The sequence below is a fragment of the Culex quinquefasciatus genome, chromosome 2, assembly GCF_015732765.1.
Source record: "Culex quinquefasciatus strain JHB chromosome 2, VPISU_Cqui_1.0_pri_paternal, whole genome shotgun sequence".
In the NCBI taxonomy this organism is placed as follows: Eukaryota; Metazoa; Arthropoda; class Insecta; order Diptera; family Culicidae; genus Culex; species Culex quinquefasciatus.
In genome coordinates, this window is record NC_051862.1 from 46,020,853 (window position 1) to 46,033,297 (window position 12,445).

A 12,445-nucleotide genomic window follows, 5' to 3' on the forward strand; every position below is an offset into this window, starting at 1 on the left:
AAATTTCAATTTTTTTAAGATTGCTCATCTACACGTGCCCAAATATAATAATAAATTAAATTTTGTAACAATTTTGAGAAATACAAATATTAGTGTCGGTGGTCACGGTGGCGCTCACGGTTTTTTGAAAACTCACCCGAGATTTTTAAAAATTTATATATTTTTAGTGAAAGCATTGAGAAGTAAAAATGATTTAGTTGCATTCAATCGATTTTTAAAAGATTTTAAAAATAAGTTTTCGTCCAAGATTATCGCCGATAGAATTATCGAAATAACGGTAACGATAAAATTATCGTTAACAACCTTGAGCGGTATTTCATAGAAGTTTTTAAAATTTGGCCGAAGACATCAAATTTTAAATTTTTGCTGATGATATTTTTTTTAGCTACAATATATTTTCTTGAATTCCTTGATATTTTGATAATTTTTAATAGTAGCATATCTAATGATGTATGAAACTTGAAATTTGAGGTTCTGTTTTGTCAACTGAGACAAATCGGGACTTAATAAATCCAGGATAATTTTTCAATATGGCGTAACTCTGTTAGTTTTTGCTCTTTTCAAAATTATTGTAGAATTCCTAGTGATTTTTTATGAAACCCAAAAATAACAATAAAAAAATGACGGTTTGGTATAAGTTTTATGTTCAAAATTTGGATTTAAACGAGGTAGAAGATTTATTTTTTTATTACAAATAAAGCATATCCTTTACCTTTTCAACGATTTTCTGATGAATTAAATTTTGGATTTTCGGTATCAGCTTGGCAATGTTCAGGGGTCGAGTCATTTCTCGTTTGCTCGTTTTTTGGAGAGGCCAATTGGACTATTTATTCTCGATCATTTCTCAAGTGGTCATCTTTGGCTTTGTTTGAACATATCAGAGCAACACAGCACACATAACGGGTGGAAACGGCACGTGTGAGGATTTTAAATTTCGCCAGGAGAAAAAGGAATGCATTTTGAAAGTTGAACTTGGATTTTTTAGCGATTAAGTTTCTCTCACTCCATTTTGCTTTTTATTTTCAAGGAACTAGCTGAACTTGACCTAAATGCAGCATTATAACATTATATCCAAATAACCAACCAAAATCTCATTCATAAAACTCATGAAGTGACCTTTAACGAAACGTTCCAAAAACTTTTCTTACGAGAATTGCTTTCCGATCCTACCACCTGCCAGTTGCGTGATATGCCATAGTTTAAAAAAAACTGTTGATAGTAACACTGCGGCTGCTGTCTTCTTGTTTCCTTATGTTTCAAAAATCAAATCAAATTATTCGCTCTACAGCATTGCCTTGGTGTTCCCGATTACGGGATTCCTGTTCTAAACTTGATGTCCGAAGGCTTGATTGTTGAGGCAATTGCAAATCTCATTTTACACCTAAGCTTCCACCCACCCCGGGATTCGAACTGACGACCTTTGGATTGTGAGTCCAACTGCCTACCAGCGACTCCACCGAGGCAGGACCCAGGGAGACGACTCCTACAACCTGGACTGAGCTATTGACCTAACCTCTAGGATAGACCGGGGCTAACATTTACTTCCCCATCCGACGGAAGGCGTGATCAGACAAATATCGTCTCAGAATTTGCCACCGGGACCTTCTGGGATCGAACCCAGGCCGACTGTGTGAGAGACAATCACGCTCCTTATGTTTATGTTACTTAATTTTATGAAACCTTCTTCCGATAAACTCTTCCTCCTCAAACGTCCGTTCAGACAAACTTTAATCCTCCCTTAAACGAAAGCCTGGTAAGCCTGCCTTCTGAAACTATTCCCAAGTCAATCCCATTATTTATTCAAATAATTAGCAAGTTTTTAACGAAACTTCCAACTTGTCCCTACCTCGCTCAGGAAAGGCCTGTCAAACTGCAGGAAAAAGCGCTCCTCCCTCCAAAACCCTCGGTTCTCTTCGTGATAATTTCTCGGAAGTTTTTGGAAACTTTCCTCCAGTAACGCCCCTCCCTGCCCAAGGATTGATTACATAAAAGTTTCACTTTTGGTCAAGACATCACCTGGATCACGTCATCGCGCTTCGTGAGAGACTTTGTGGGGGTCAAAGGATTTTTGCCGAGTTTGTGATTTTTGGGATGACGATGGGAGGGTTCGGTTTCTCGGACTCTCGGCTCTGTGTTGAAAATGAGGGGGCCTATCGAGTTACACAATTTGGGAAATCTTCCACACTCAAGAGTATCGGACCTTAAATGGACCCTTTATTTTTGAGGGGGGCTCATTTGGGGCTTAATCAGAGCGACCCGTCGTTTAGAGGAAAGATGTTTTTTTTTGTCTTCTTGAGGAGGATTTAACTGATGATTACACTGTGATACAAATTTTAAATAAAAATATCAGGGTCAATGATCTGATGAATTTTTGTTATTTTAATATTTTAAAGAGTTTGTTTTATTTTTTCCTGATTTGATCAAATAAATTACTGAGATTTCATTTAAAGCTAACTTATCTCAAAAATATTTTTACAGGTTTCTTTAAATGTAGGTATAAGTGAGTCACAACATCTTCTCTCTTAATAGTTGAATTTAATATTAACTAAATCACAATTATTCTCTTTCAATTAAAATTTGTCAGATCACATTTATTTTGTAAACTAATAAATTTAAAAAAAACACTTACTCAAAACATATGAAAGAGTTTTAGATCTTCAAAATAATGACTCATAGGAAAGGTCTTTTGATTGTCTTTCCAACAATGGGACGCACGATGGATACGGACATTATGTTCATCAAAACATGCATAAAGTGCATAAGTGCTCAAAACCTTGTGAGTATTTTTTCAGATATTTTCAAGGTATGTTAAAAAGGTGTTTCAAATACCTTTTTTAAGAAATACAACATGAAAAAAAACCTCTTTAAAAACCTTCCGAATTTTTTAGAAAATATTATTTGGGGTAGCTTTTTGAGTACATTAGGTCAATGATATAATTTTCAATAGAGACTTGTGAGATCTTAAGACGGATCGAATGACACCCACTCCGTCAAATATGGTTCAACCAGTCAAGAGATATTCGAGTGTAATAAATTTTATGAGCATCCCCCTTCTCCCTTCTACCAAGCACACAAACATTTGTTCAGAAGGAGAGCTGGGCAAATTAATAAAATGAGGCTTTTCTTTAGAGAGGAAAGCAAAACAATAAAAATTTTAAAACTGATTTCAAATTTCTTCAAAAAAAATTCAATTCATTCATGTTTAAAATTAATTTAATATTTGCGATACATTTCTCAAACAAACAAAATATAAAAAATGCTAAATATTTTACAAGACCGAGCCACGTAGCCCAGTGGTAACGCTTCCGCCTCGTAAGCGGTAGATCGGGGTTCAAATCCCGGCTTGGACCAATACAACTGGTGATCTTTTCCCTTGTGGAATCGATTGCTTGGAAATGGGAAGGTAGTGTATCGTCACAAACTGGACCTTATCACGACACCTTAGGGAGGCGACCTATGGAATGTTAACATTAACCTTAACATGTTAACATTAAGTTGAGAATGAAACTGCCACTGAATCCGCTTTGTAAATGCCGGCCCCGATACTCTTCAAGGGTGTTCCCCTTAGGAACTGGGAAAGATTTACTTTACTAAATATTTTACAAGCAAAATTTGGAAAAAGAAACATTTTTTTATGAATAATTCAGATAGGTTATTAAATAACAAACCTGATTGAAACTATTAATGTTAGTTATTGTTTCATTCATGTTATGTTCATCTCTAGAATAACAGCCTTGTTTTTCTAAACATTTTTGTTATTTTGTCTTCTTTGTCTTCGTGTCGTTCTTTGTGGCAGTGCGTGGCCGAATGGTTACGCTGTCCGCTTTGTCAGCAGATGATTCTGGGTTCGATTCCCATCTGCTGCAACCTTCCATCGGATGAGGAAGTAAAATGTCGGTCCCGGCCTTGGTTGTTAGGCCGTTAAGTCATTCCAGGTGTAGGAGTCGTCTCCATGCCATAAGTACAAACAACACACCAAACCAAGCCTACTCCGGTGGAATCGCTGGCGGCGGTTGGACTCTCAATCCAAAGGTCGTCAGTTCAAACACTGGGGTGGAAGGTTCCTTGGAGTAAAAGAGGTTTGGGCGCTCTCCCCATTCAAGCCTTCTGACTCCTAGGTTCGAGCAGAAACTTGCAATATAGACCACAAAAGACCCGGGGGTCGTTAATGTGGATGGTTTGATTATTTTTTTTTGGTCTTCGTTCAAGTTACATGATTTTAATCAGCTATGACCACAATCAAAGTAGAGGAAATAATATAATTATATGAATCGTGAAAAAAAATCAGGTTTTATTTGGATATTTGTTTTAAATCAGCTTCTGTGTAATTTTGATATATTGTTTTTTTATGTTTTTTTTCCAACATAGTTTTTAAACGGTAGATTGAAAGTAAGTTTGAATCTTAAATTAAACATGTGTAACTTATTTTTAATTGTTATGCCTATGTTTTAAGTTAGATAAAGTATCATTGATTTCATTGATGAAAAGTTATTTAAATTTGTGTTATTTTACACATCGATGTCGCATTATTTTACTCAATCACATATTGAATTAAGTATATTTTTTAAATATTTGTGTAACAAAAATCTTTTTAGTAAAAACACGGATCTTTGAAAATATTTAATTTACAATATAAATTTTTTTAAAATAAATCCAATTTTAAGTAACAGTTTAAATATTGGATGAAAAATATTTTTAAAATGAGTTTTCAGCCAGTCCCGATGAATTGCATTCATTAGTTTTCAAAATATCTTTCAAAATATCGCGATAAAAATGCTGTTTTAAAAAATTTAAGTTTTTTCAAACGAGCCCAAATATGCTGAATATGTTTGTTAATGCAGGAAAATGCACTGTTTTTTTTTAGTTTTGAAGTTTTTTTTAAATACAGTCGACTCTCTGGTTGTCAATATCCAAGGGACCGTCGAGGAAGAGAAGCATCAGTTTACAGAACGATGCAAAATGAAGACTCGATTGAAATTTGTTTTTTCTTGCTGATCAGCTATAGTAGAGAATCATGGCAACGTCCAGCAAACAAAAACAAATAAATGTCAAACACCCTTCAAAGCTTCGTTTCTCAAAGAAAAATGTCTATGCAAGCCATGAGAAAGTAAAATTATTGACAACCGGAATAGATATTTAAAGCAAATAGAATCCAAGGGACCGTCGAGGAAGAGATCCTTCAAGCAAGAGAAAATATCGAGGAATAAAGACAATCGAATCATGCAGTTTGAAGGGACTGAAGAATTCATCGGTACATGGAGCATTATTGATATCGAGAAGATCGACAGCCAGAGAGTCGACTGTATTCTTTTCGCTACTTGATTTTTCAAGGTGATTTTGACGATTTTGAAGATATTTACTGCCTTTTTGAATTTAATCTAATTTTTATTTTTATATTCAAATAGCACAAATCGTTTCGGGGTCAAAATTCCAGTACAAAAACTTTTTTTTTGCCGTTTACGTCTTGAAATTGTTTACTATTCTTGTAATTTTACTACGACGAATCAGCCTACCTTTTTCTACCAAAAATAACAGATTGGAATAGAAACAAAATAAATTTCAAAATAAATGCTGAAAAGTTCTACTTTTCAGCACTCAAATGGATACTGAAAAAAATAATTTTTCTGCACTTGTATCGAAAAGTAATTAACTTTAACATTGTTTTGATTTAAACGCTGGATCAACCCAACACATGGACATTGGATCTACAATTCCATTCGAAGGGTGTTTTTCAGAATTGCAAAAACTATTGTATGGAACTCATTGCAAAACATGATTTTTTCAGTATTCGTTGTGTTTGTACGATTCGTGCTGAAAAAAAATTGTTTTTGCCTCTTGTTGCATAAACTACTCTTTTAAAAAGATGGAGTGCAATTTTTTTTTAATTATTAAAGGTACCCTAAAACATTTTTCAGCTGCTCGCAAAATATATTTTAACAAATTTAATTTTTTTTATACCACTTTACCTCACATTGAATTTGGAAGAGCTTTTCTGGTTATTTAACAAATTGGTAAACATTATATTCACTATCCGTTCTCCAATTTGTTGTAGTCGAAGCCGAGAGCAGGACCAATTGAACTTTTAAAATATAATTCAAAATTTGCAAATTCGGTTTCACAATTTTTAGAGCCTACTGTCACTTAAAATGCCGAAGACATGATTTCACTTAAACTGCTATCAAATTTGGTTTGGATTGTTCTGTTTGTCAAGTCTCATGCTGGTTTTGAAATTTAACCTGATTTTGTTAATTGAAATTATAGAATAGAATAAAAATAAGTTATGCAGCATTCAATAGATTCAGTTAGTTTTTTTTATTATTTTACCACCCTTGTTTCAATGTCAAGCTTTTTTAACCTCCTAACAATAAAAGAAACAAATAAATCAAACAATAAAACAAACAAAAAACCAAAACAAATAAAAAATTGCAAAAATTTTATGATAATTTTTTAAAACTTATTTTGTAATAACAAATAAAATACATGAATTCTACAGAAAAAAATTGATAACAATTTATGAGCTATGGAATTCGTATGCTGACGAACCTTTTGAAAATTAAATCGATAATTTATTTATAAAAAAATAGTAAATATATTTTCACCCAACAATATTTTATTCCACCAGGTGTAACCAATTTCTTTCCCTCTGATGTCTACTGACATGTCCAACCCGTGCATGCCCCCAAAAGCCAGACCGCCACGAGCATGTTCCCTAACCCCAAACTGCATCGCAGTGGCTCGCTCGGTCTAGCCCGCGTGTCATTCCAACTATCCAATCCAGCCCGGCAGCAGCCCCCGAAGCTGACGAAGGTTTAGTCCACAAAAACAAACCCAAAACCCAACCCCACAACAACAACAGCGCCGACTATCATCATCATCTAGAGCAGATCAGACAGAAATAATAACAATAAAAAAACGAGCAGAGTTTCTGAGACTCACATCAGCACGAACTTTTTTTTTTCGGAGCGCTCGTCTGTCAGCTGTCAAAATACTCCTCCGTTGAAGTTAGGAAAAAACGGCGCGATCTCTTCACCGGAGGTCTCCGCTCTATCCACCTTGACACGCCGGACTTGTCTTCCTGCGTGCGTTTCACTTTCAACCCAAATTTGACGTTTTCTGGATCACCACCAGCTAGCTTTAATCTCCAATTAATTTCAACTCTTCCCCTTTAAAACACACGAACGCACGCACGCACTCGCCGCTCACTTTTTGGGTGGGCCGTCCATAACTCACCGACACACACACTCACACTTGTTTCGCGAGATAAATCATCGACCCCGTCGACGTTTCGATGCGGTGTCGGGCTTCGCCAGGGCGAAGTTGTGAAGTTTTGGTTGTTTTTTTTTTTTTTACTTCATACCCCCGCACTTGCCACGGGTGCGCAAATTGCCGAGAGATAAATCAAAGAACTTCTTCCTGGCTGGCATTGCCGAACACACTCACACCATGGAGGTGGTGAAGCTTGCTCCCGCCTCGCGGGAGATGATTGGCGAAGCTGATGTAACAAGGCTCCCCTTGGGGGGGTCCAGCGTTGACGCGCGCGTGAATCGGGGCCAAATCGATAACCAGAGACTCAACCACCCCGGGCTGCCCGATAAGGACCACCACAACAACAACAACAGCGTCTCCGGAAGACCATTTCACATAATTTGCCAATTTACGTGTTCCGGTTACGAGCTGCCGGAAGGAACTTGGGAGCCTTCCGCGCTTATCTCTAATCGATGAGTGGAGCAACTTTTAAAGGAACCCCCTGGAAATTCGAATCCCGTGCTCCGTACGAAAGGTATCCTTGCGAGAAGTTTCGCGAAATGTGTGTATCCCGTCGCGCGCGAACCGCGTCACCGAAAACCTGCCTTTTTACGACTTGCTTTCACCGAAGCCACGACGTTACTAAATTTTCCCTTCTGTAAAGTCCCCTCAGCTGTGTGTTCTCTTGCCAGGCCAGGCGTTCTAGCGAACCCTGCTCCTCATCCAGAGCCAGCGCATTTCGATGTAAAAGAAGTTAACTGCGAGCGAAAACTCCGGCCAAAACTCCAAGAGATCCTTTTGACAGCCGGAGAGAGAGCACACACGCTCGCGAAATCGCATTGTTTTGGTCGGTGCTCGCGGGGCTCTCTCACTTGACAGTGCGCATGAGCGCTCGCGGGAGCGTACCGCTCCGTTCGACAGCTAGCCATAGAGTGAACACCTCGCGAGGCGATCCGTCGCCGTTTTATGCCAAGCTTGGCCGCTTCTCCTCTTTATGGCAGCGTTCGTGCTGGGCGCGCTGTCACCAATACAGGCAAAGCAAGCGTAGCAAGTAGCCAGGCAGGCAGCAAAGTATGCGTTTCCCCTTAATTTTTCCCCTTCGGTGAGGGGAAGTTCGGCTCGGCTGTTAAGGGGAAGTTGTGCTACGCTACGCTGCCGGTTCACCAGTTGTACCGTCGTCCTACAATGTAAGACGACACTCGAAGAAGAAGGTTCCGACGATGTTATGCTGTGTTATGCTACACACACGTGATGCAATGTTGCTGAGCGTATGTGTGTGTGTGTGTGTTGTAGTTTTGAATCGTAATGAATGGAAGCGGAATTGGGTGCAATTTGTTGGGTTGGAATGAAATCGACTTCGCTTAAGGTGCAATTTATTGGCAGTAGCAGTGCAGTAGTTTATTGGGGCGCCCTGAAGAGCGATTGGTAGAGGGCACTGCCGCTGCCGCTGGAGTTTTGCATTTTGCAATTGCATCTGCTGCTGCACTTGTGATAAACGGGGCTGCAAAGTTGGTGGAATTTGTTTATGCAAAGGAGGGGTTGGTAATATGGGATGCAGTTAAGAGATGTTTACTCTTTAGGGTTGTATTGGAAGCTATTTGCTGCATTGAATTATTTATCAAATGGTTTATTTTGAGCCTTTAGTTTTCAAAACAGTTTCATTCTGAATTTACCTGCTAAAAGTTGTAAATCAACAGGATTAGCTAACTCAATCACCCTATTTTTAGAAAACTGATAATAACTGAGGACAAAGAATTGGAGACATTAAACGTATACAGAAATTCCGTTTGAAAAGTGCCTAACCGAAAAAAGTTCAACGATTAGGTTAATTTTTTTTCTGGAAATTACTTGGCCAAAATAATTTAACCCGTATTTTTTGTTTCGCCATAAGGATGACCTATGCGGTGCTAGGTTGGTCCCTAAAATTGTCATTTTCGTTAATTTTCTCCAAAACAACACTTTTCTAAAAATCATAACTCCAAGCCGTTTCAACCGATTTGAGCTCTTTTAGACTTGAATGCAAGGCTTTTATTTAGGTTTTTTATGAAAAAAGTTTAATGACCAAAAACTCTAGCCAAATATTTTTGAAGTCGTATGAAAACAAAAAAACGGTGATTTGCTCATGTCTGGACCAAAAAGCCTGAAAATATTGTTATTGGATTCCTCAGTCAATATAACATAAAATTCCAAAAATAAGAAATGTCAACTCTTACGTTCCCGAGTAATTATTTTTTGAAAATTAAACCTGTGTTTTTCGACGCATCACGCACGAATACCGAAAAATGACGCAATGGAAAAAAAACTAAATTTTTCACTAAAACTGTGATTTTTTTTTATTCCAGCGACGACATATACTTTATTAGGTACCAAAAGTTTGGTTTTGAAATTACGAAAGTGAAAAACGTATATTAAAAATACTCTTTTTTTAAAAATAACAGTGTAGTCAGATGATCAAACTTTATCGGAAAGGGCTGTAAAAAAATGGTAGTGGATGTCGTTTAGTTAAAATTAAATATCTATAAAGTGAAAAGAATCATAAGCCTCAATATCAAGATTCAAGATTGAAGACAGTGTTTCCAGATAACATTTTGACTCTTCGGGAAGGAAATCTGCAAACCTATCAAATCTGTAGTATTTTTTCAATAGGGCGGAACATTCAATATTTTTTAATGAGATTGCAAACAAGTAGCCTATAAAAAAACGGAATCGACGTAACACCTTATAATGTGGCCCTCTTAAACCTTGCGGTTTCGTCAACACGAACAAGACTCCGCCTCCCGGGTCTCCTAAGTGTAAAGGTATGGGCACGGGGAGAGGGCACCGAATACCTATATTTACACTTAGAATTTTTTGCGTACACAACAAGTAGCCTATTATACTCACATTTGATGTGAACTGCCACTTGAGCAAAAGGAATATAGACTCTTTGTTTGCAAGCAAGGTTTCGCCTTATTGAAAAATTATTGAAAGTATCGTACTATAAAAAGTATATGCTACACAACATAGTAGTTGTTTATATTCAAATTTACAACACATCTTACATTTTTGACAACTGATTATTGCAAAACAACTGAATTTCATGCATTGTAATGTAAATTCATTTTAGAACACTGTTTTCATTCAAATCAAGGGAATCATTGAACGAGAAAAATCATAAATTCGCATAAATAATTTCAAGATTGTTTAGGTGTAAACCGAAAACGAGATCAAAAAAATATAAATGGACGAATAAGGCTCTTAACTGCTTTTTAAATTGTCGGTGTACAGGACGCCGCACTTTTTCATAATTTTTTGGCGTACATTTAATTTTGCAGACCAAATCCAGTTATTGAACTAAAAAAGTAAAATTCTTTTTCAAATTGTCTGTTTTTGATTTGTGTGCACCTTCGTCAAAGACCAAGATTGTTTACTTTTTACTCTTTGGTCTGACAGTCTTGGTCTGACAGATTTGGTCTGACAGCTTTATCATGGATTTTGGTCTGGTCTAGGCGAGGGATAGGAAACAGCACCTTCCTGATTCAAATGCTTTCAGATTTATTTGAGCATGAGGTCAATGCAAATTTCTTTTCAATTTAAGGACACGCTCCCAAAAACCCCTCCCTCTTCTTCCAAGTTTTCCCAAAAAATCAAAGGGCACATCAAAAATTCTGAAAAAGTAATTTCGCGGAAATATCAACTTGTACAATCGAATGGAAACTGTTTGATTTTAAAGTCAAATGGGGCACTTTAGGCACTTTACAAATTTTATTTTTTTTACCCTCGGATCAGAAAATCAGCTCTCCAAGTTATTTTTTCCTAAATTTATTGATATTTGACATTGTTTGACAGCAGCATAACTAAAGAGTTTTAATTGAAAAGGTCCTATAAACATATGAAACACAAAAGGGTAATTCTCCGCCAACTCACACAGCAGTTGCCCCGACCCCTCTTCGATTTGCGTGAAACTTTGTCCTAAAGGGTAACTTTTGTCCCTGATCACGAATCCGAGGTCCATTTTTTTGATATCTCGTGGCGGAGGGGCGGTACGACCCCTTCCATTTTTGAACATGCTAAAAAAGAGGTGTTTTTCAATAATTTGCAGCCTGAAACGGTGATGAGATATGTAAAATTAGACACCCGATTTAATGGCGTACTCAGAATTCTAAAAAAACGTATTTTTCATCGAAAAAAACACTAAAAATGTTTTGAAAATTCTCCCACTTTCCGTTACTCGACTGTAAAAAATTTTGGAACATGTCATTTTATGGAAATTTAATGAACTTTTCGAATCTACATTGACCCAGAAGGGTCATTTTTTTATTTAGAACAAAAATTTTCATTTTAAAATTTCGTGTTTTTTCTAACTTTGCAGGGTATTTGTTTAGAGTGTAACAATGTTGTACAAAAATGTAGAGCAGATAATTACAAAAATTTAGATATAAAGACATAAGGGGTTTGCTAATAAACATCACGAGTTATCACGATTTTACGAAAAAAAAAAATGAAAAAGATACTTTTTGTTTTTCTCTTTGTTTCGTCGTCCGTGTCTGTCGCAGGTGACCATGAACGGCCATGATCGATGACGACCAACTTTTTCAAAACTTTTTTTTTCGTAAAATCGCGATAACTCGTGATGTTTATAAGCAAACCCCTTATGTCTATATATCATTTTTTTTGTAATTGTCTGCTCTACAACTTTGTAGAACATTGTTACACTCTAAAAAATAACCCTGCAAAGTTAGAAAAAACACGAAATTTTAAAATGAAAAAATTTGTTCTAAATGAAAAAATGACCCTTCTGGGTCAATGTAGATTCGAAAAGTACATTAAATTTCCATAAAATGACATGTTCCAAAAATTTTTACAGTCGAGTAACGGAAAATGGGAGAATTTTTAAAACATTTTATAACAACTGGTGTTCACTCCCAGTCCATACTCGAAGTGAACTAACCTTGTAAGAGATGTGCTTCCGGTGTCAGGGCGTACAAAACCGATGGGACTCTCCCTTAAAATACCCAGGGTCGGCGTGACGCTCGAAATTACTCAAATACCAAGAAAACACTGCATTTACCTAAGGGAAACTACTTTTATTTCGTGCACAGTCGACGATTTATTCCGGGAATCTCTTCCAAACTTCCACTAGCTCACACGTCCCGTCCCACTTCCTTATAAATACTCCTACCTCACACGTCCTCTTCCTCTCTTCGCACTTCCGGTGCAC

At 36.9% G+C, this 12,445-nt stretch overlaps 1 protein-coding gene across 3 annotated transcripts in view; it reads right to left on the reverse strand.

Annotated features, from left to right (window-relative positions):
- The window catches only part of LOC6038744 (MOXD1 homolog 2), a 335,053-nt gene extending 327,099 nt beyond the window's left edge, over nucleotides 1-7,954 (reverse strand). For 2 of the 3 annotated variants that reach the window (XM_038255976.1, XM_038255977.1), the window contains exon 1: nucleotides 6,937-7,954. The gene's annotated coding sequence lies outside the window, so the exon portion shown is untranslated. The remainder of the gene's footprint in view (nucleotides 1-6,936) is intronic. The other variant, XM_038255978.1, reaches the window with a different exon arrangement.
- Between the last annotated feature and the right edge of the window lie 4,491 nt (nucleotides 7,955-12,445).